At 37.8% G+C, this 6,687-nt stretch overlaps 1 pseudogene; it reads left to right on the top strand.

Annotated features, from left to right (window-relative positions):
* The first annotated feature begins 1,976 nt into the window (after positions 1 to 1,976).
* LOC115229329 lies at positions 1,977 to 2,831 on the top strand (annotated as a pseudogene).
* Positions 2,832 to 6,687: the final 3,856 nt, after the last annotated feature.

The raw sequence follows: 6,687 nt of genomic DNA, 5'->3' as shown, positions 1-6,687 counted from the left end.
GGCAAGTAATATATTGGAATTAAAAATGGCCTTTACTAATCTGCAATCAAAACGTCTCAAAATATATTCAATCACACCAAGAAGTGTGTATTCACCACCCTTTTTATAGACTAGGTTAGAAAATCTACACTAAATTGTATATAAATAATACGCAAATTCCTTCCAAGCGAGTCTTAATGTATCTGACAGAGCACAATAGGCAAGATAGACAAAATGTAAGCCTGTGAATTATTCTTTGATGCCTAAACCAAAAAATCAAATGATAGTGCAGTCAAAGTTAATAACTAACGTCAAAAAATATGTAAATACAAGATACATACTTTTCGATTTTTTATCATATATGTTTTAAAACAAAGTTTTTTTATCAAAAACTCCCTTTCCCGGTTATATTACCAGCAATGGCAAAAGGCATTTTAAAAGGTGTAAAGTCCCAGACGTAATAACGTCAAAAAATATGTAAATACAAGATACATACTTTTTGATTTTTATCATTATTATAGGCACTTTCGCGATGCCATGGATCATGACAAAGCTTGTGCAGCACAGGAAACAATACGAGTAATTAGTTTATTCAATTTTCTGCAATCTTGGGCGACGTCCCGTAGTGCATCGAGATCGTCCCCGTCCTTCAATTCTTTACCAGCTCTCTTTAGGTCTCTATCCAGCGTACTCGGGAGAGTATTTCTTGGTCGCTCACGGAAACGATGGACCTCAGCTTCGAAATAGTCCTCCATAGCGGCGTTTGCCGGTGCATCCAAATCCATCCTTAGAATGTGTCCAAACAGCCTCCATCGATTTTTTATCATATAGAATAGAGAATAGAATAGTATTTATTGACCGAAAAAAAACAAGGAAGAAATCATTAACGGGGAGATAAAAACAAGGCACCGAAGTGTCTCTTTCCATGCGTATCCACAATTGTAGTCATAGTTGACAACAATTCTCCAAGACCATCCGGATAGTGGACACAGAGGATTCTTGTGAGTCTTTTAACCTTCCGTCAAGTTGTACTCCGTAAGCCAATTTCATAGTGAAACGTCTTGTCTTTTCCAACTGTTCGATCAGGTAGTCACTCTCCTCCGTACCGTACCAGCCCTCGTAGCCATATGTGAGGACTGGCTGCACACACGTTTTGTATACGTAGATGTACGTTTCCGGATCCAGATGGAACCTGGTTAAGCTTTTGAGGATCCTCACACTCCTCTTTCTCTGATTTGCTATATGATCTGCGTACGAGGCACGACAGTTGATGGTTGCTCCCAGGTAATAAAGATTTGTGCTTTTCAAAAAGATCCATCACATAACTACTCATCGCATATGCACACGACTCCACATAGCGACTCCCTCTCCGCAACCATGAAATGGTGCTCTTCTCCGGTGCTAGGGTCAAACCCTTCTCTATAGTCCACATCTTTAGCGTTGCAATGTATGATTTAAGTCGTCTGCAAGACTGCGATACCCTTTTCGAGGTATCTATGACCAGGATATCGTCAGCATAGATGACGAGCTTGCCAGTACGTATCGATGGCAGAGGAATGTCCACCAAGAAGAGGTTGAACAGCAGTGGACTCAAGATAGATCCCTGCGGGACTCCCCTTCTAAGTTCCACACACCCCGATAGGCGGTTTCCACAGCGGACAAATGATCGTCTTCCTGACAAGAAGCTCTCCAGCCATCGATAGGTCTTTATCCCGGCTCCGGTGTCATGGACTCTGGAGAGTAAGGCCAGGTGCCACACGCTATCGAAGGCTTTGGCCAGGTCTAGACACACCACAGTTAGCCATGCTTTATTTCTGTCAGCACGGGATAATTGGTGCTCTAGCTCCCTGAGGCAGTCCCCTGTGGATCTTCCTTCACGAAATCCCCATTGTTCAAGTAAATTTTTATCATATATGTTTTAAAACAAAGTTTTTTATCAAAGACTAAAATGATTAATAAATATATTTTTTTTATTTTCAAATAATTAAACAGATACCTTCAGCACGTGTTCTTGTGATGCCTGTTAGTATTAAATTAAATTATCCAAATAATAATTACAAATCTAACCAGCTTATTTCAGAAAACTACAAAAAAGATTACAACACCAAAAATTTTGAAGGAGGTGAAGACGAAGTCCAAACGTCACCCATTAATCCGGGAGCGTAAGAAGAATTTCGGAATAGGTACATTTCACACCCAATGGCCAGGTCAGGATATCCAGCCCAAACGGGACCTCTCCCATTTTGTCCGATGGCCCAAGTACATTACTCACCAGAGACGCCTATCAATTCTCAAAAAACGTTTAAAAATCCCTCCTGCCATCCACCAGTTCTCCGACACTCTAAACTCCGAACAAAGTACTTTTGTCTTATCAGCTCAGCCCGAGATTTGGTGGGTCTTCTAAAGAAGTACAGACCACCCTCCAGCAAGACACCCGCAGAGTCGAAAATCCGTCAAGGCGTTCGGTGTGTGACTGGCCTGGTGGAGAAGAAGCGTGCCAAGTTGGTTGTGATAGCCCACGACGTTGACCCAGTGGAGGTTGTGTGTGTTGATGAGAGTAGTTGGTCATCCACTTGCCCGAGTTGTGCAGGAGGATGGGTGTGCCCTACTGTATTGTCAAGGGAAAGTCTCTCCTGGGGTCTTTGGTCTTCAGAAAGACTTGTTCTGTGGTGGCAGTGGATTCGATATTGCCCGAGACTGCCCAGACGGTGGCCAAGCTGTGTGAGGTTTACATGGACAAGTACAACCGACGGGGAGAGGAGGTTCATTGGGAGTGCTATGATCCAGATTAAGAGCAAGTGGGGAGGTGGCTTGCTGAGTGAGAAGGTCGAGAGGAAGGTCTACAAACAGAAGATGAGGGCACAGGCTTAGTCACTTTGTTTTACTAATTCTTGTTCTTTATTGTTTTCTTTGATAACGCTGCGGTTATACTGTTTATTGAGGTCACTCAGGCTATCCGGCGTGTATTTTATTCGGACTGCGACACGCTCCTATAGATTATTTTACAGTTGAAGATAAATGCGATTTTTACAGCAGTGTGCTATTTTTTCTATAACACAATTCTCTTTTTTTGTATTAAAAATTTTAAAACAACATTCGTCGCTAAAAATAGTCGACTTCCATGTTGCCTTAGATACTGCGATAAATTTTTTAGATAGAACAAAAAGTTTGTGAATATTTTTGAATAAATATGGTTTTTTGTCACACTCTTGAATAAATTTCTTTATCTCTAAGATAATTGCCGATGGTTCTTTTTGAAATAGATTTTCCTGTCAAAGAATTGAGATCCTCTGACAGGTCAGAAGGAGATTTTTTCGGATTTTCCAAAACAAGCGTTAATAATATATTCAAATTTTCATTATTTAATATTTTTAGGTCTTCCAGATCCTGAGAGCCTTTGTGTTGTGCCATATTTTTTGTATTTACGTATTAATTCACTCACTGTTTATTTAGGAATTTTGAGTTTTTCTGAAATTTTTTTGTAGGTCCAATTGAGCAAATATGCTTGTATTATTTCTTGTATTAATATGCTTGTATCAGATTTTTCATCGTATTAACTGCAGTTCATTCCCAATAAGCATCCAATTCGATAAATCGACCAATATAACTTCTATTTATCAGTTGGTTTCTTTTGTACGTTTTCTCGAGACAAACAAGATCTTTGCCACGAAAGATCCCAACGAGTCGATCAGACTCTTTCAAAGGATCTCATTGGCCATCATGCGCGGGAATTGCCAGTCGATCCGCTGCGCATCTTAACTCTTTTCGTTTATTAACAATAAACAATTATTAATTAAAAAAAAACAAACAAACAAACAAGATTGTTAAGGTTTTTCTTTTTTGTATCAAACTTGATGGAAGAACACGAGGTCGGGATATTTGTATCAAAAACTTTACCATCCAAGATGAAGATTGTCCTCAATCAAATTATAATAATAATTAATATTATTTGTTCAAGAGTAGTTAATCACAGAATTTTTTAGAAGTTGTCACAAAAACTTGGATCAAAACATTTAATTTTGTTATATCATTCAGAAGTCAGATGGCTTGAAGACCCACTCCGTTCAAACGACTGTCTCTAATGAGGTGGTCGAAATACGTGTGGAGACGACGATCAAGACGGATGCTAAAGTCAATAATAATAAACAGGACATCTTTGTCTACGACAAAGTTCGGAACATTATTACGCTCATCAAAGTTGAGATTATTTCTCAACAATCTTTAAGCATGTGATGTTGAGAAATTACATAAATACGATCTTTTGAATACGATTTTTTGAAGTTAATCCACAATACAATGCAAATGTGAAAGTCGTACCACTGGTTATCACATGGGATAGAATATCGTCCAAATTTTACAAGTACTACAAAAACTCCCTACAAGTCCAAGACTCAACGCGTGCATATGTTCAGACAATCGCAATCATGAAAACACTGGAGAGCATGGGCCCGGAATACAAACTCGTGCCTACAACGGCGAAGCATGCGACCAATGAACGAATAAATAAAGGAAACATCCACCACGAGACACCAGAGGAACCTGATACTCCTAAGACTCCTAAAAGTTAGAGCAGGGATTTTCAACGAAATATTGAGGGATAAGCGGAATAAATACTGTTAATTTAAAGAAGTTATTTTCTAATGTTGGGAGAATTTTACAATAATTAATGAAAAGTACTTTAGATTTACAATTAATGCTCAGATCGTATCTTAAATCTCAAGATATAAAGCTTGTCATTGGATTGAACAATGAAACTGAAATGGAGTATGTAGCTAAATTTCTACACAAATTCACACGGAGGAGTAAATAAGATTGAGTATGAGTGTCAACAAAGTCATTGTTAGAAATTACATAATCAGAAAAGTTATTTCAAATTGTGAAGTTTGTAAATTTGCATGTCCATTAAAAGTTTTAACTTTTTTTTATTTTAATGTAGGTTGGTGATATGAATCATCATATTTTTGCTTCTTCTCAGAATAGAAGGTTTCATCTAGATCTTGTAGATCTAAAAAAGTTTCTTTGTTTTTGAAGAAAATGGAAATCTTTATGATTTGTCGTTTTTTAATACATGTCTTATGCTATATAACGTCTAGAGGCATTACATGCAACGTTCTTTTCAGTATGATTCTTTTCAAGGTGAATTAGAAAAAATCAAACTTTTATTTATAAAATCAAATTGAAAACTTATTAATCAGCTTATGTTACCAAGATCTGGTATAATAGCTTGCTACAAAATTAGTTATTTACTTGCAAAAAATATGAAGCAGTATTCAGATGGAGAATTTTAAGCAAGCTATTCTTATATTTACTGAAGAATTCCGTTCTTTAGAAATTAAAAAATTAGTCTAAACCACGCGTTTTTAATCTTTTTCAACTGGAGCTCTTTTTTAACTCGCCTTGTCCGCTGTCGATCCTGGGCACGTTTCGAGGCTGGTCGAGGATCGCAAGATTCTCAAGTACGGCCCCCTCTTGAATTCTCTTTTTTTACCCCAATTGCTTTGGAGTCTTCAGGGATTTTCGCTCCTTCGGTCGACGGATATCAAGAGTAAGACACGATTTCAAAGAGTCATCCTGGCTCTTGGAACGTCTGTTGATCGCCGTGATCCGTGTGAATGGTTTCGCTATTCGCGAGGCTAGTCGAGCTTCTTGCGAGACCATTAGGTAATTTATAACTCACTTGTTTCCAGAAAAGTCTAGCCACATAAAACTTTCTTAGCAAGTTTAATTTATATAAATAATAAGGAATCTACAATGAAATTCCAATCTTGTTTGAATTTATCTACTTAAGGTTAATAGCGATATCCAAAAAGTTTCAAGCATTATAGTTTCAAACAACTGTTGAAAGTAATTTTGAGGCCCTGCAAAATTTTTTTTTGTTTTTTTTGTTAATTAATGGAAACAAGAAAAAAGAGAAGTTAACTAAATTAGATGAGTCGCCGAGCGGATGAACAGGCAATTTCCACGTGAAAATTGCAAACGATGTCCGCTGAAAAAGCCAGCTCGTTTCACGACTGTCGTGACTCCTCCTCGAGCTGATTAAACCAATCTCTGAGAGGAGTTTGAAGCTTTGGGTTCAATTATTCCACTTGTCTCGAAAGCCAGATGAATGAAGCAGCAGGTATCAGTCAAAGAGCCATATTTTGAAAACTTTTTACTTATAAATAAAGTGTATGTTCTGTGTGTGCGGAGCTATAAAAGATTCATCGATTGATTATAGTCTACAAAAAACAAATAAAGAATAAACAAATAGTGTCTTATGGGTATTTCAAATGGAAAAATCAACTAAAAATGCTTTACAAAACCCTTTTACCCAGCATGGACAACCGCCATATTGGCGTCTAGTTGTCTTTACCATGTTTATATATGAAAGCATAACGTGGTGATGAGATCTCCCCATTTTCTACTCCGCAATAAGTGTGGTTAAGGCGATCCAGAAAATTACAAACTTATCGTGTTCAATCAGTGTGTGATAACTCGAATGCGTGGATTAAGGTAGACCCCAATACACATTTCGTTTATTGTCCGACATTGTGGTCCACAATAACGTCGCCGAGGAAATTTTTATCATTGAGGTGGACTTCACCTTTTCGAAAACGAGCTAGAGCTGATGCACCAGTCCATTTGTGAGACATATAGGACTGTGCTGCGTGGCTTTATATTTTAAGCGAACATGGGTTAATCGTTGTCATTTTTGTAGGCCACTATCAT

This window comes from Octopus sinensis, unplaced genomic scaffold (assembly GCF_006345805.1).
Source record: "Octopus sinensis unplaced genomic scaffold, ASM634580v1 Contig12447, whole genome shotgun sequence".
NCBI classification, from domain to species: domain Eukaryota; kingdom Metazoa; phylum Mollusca; class Cephalopoda; order Octopoda; family Octopodidae; genus Octopus; species Octopus sinensis.
Note: the sequence above shows the minus strand (reverse complement) of the source record. Positions and strands in the feature narration are given on the sequence as shown.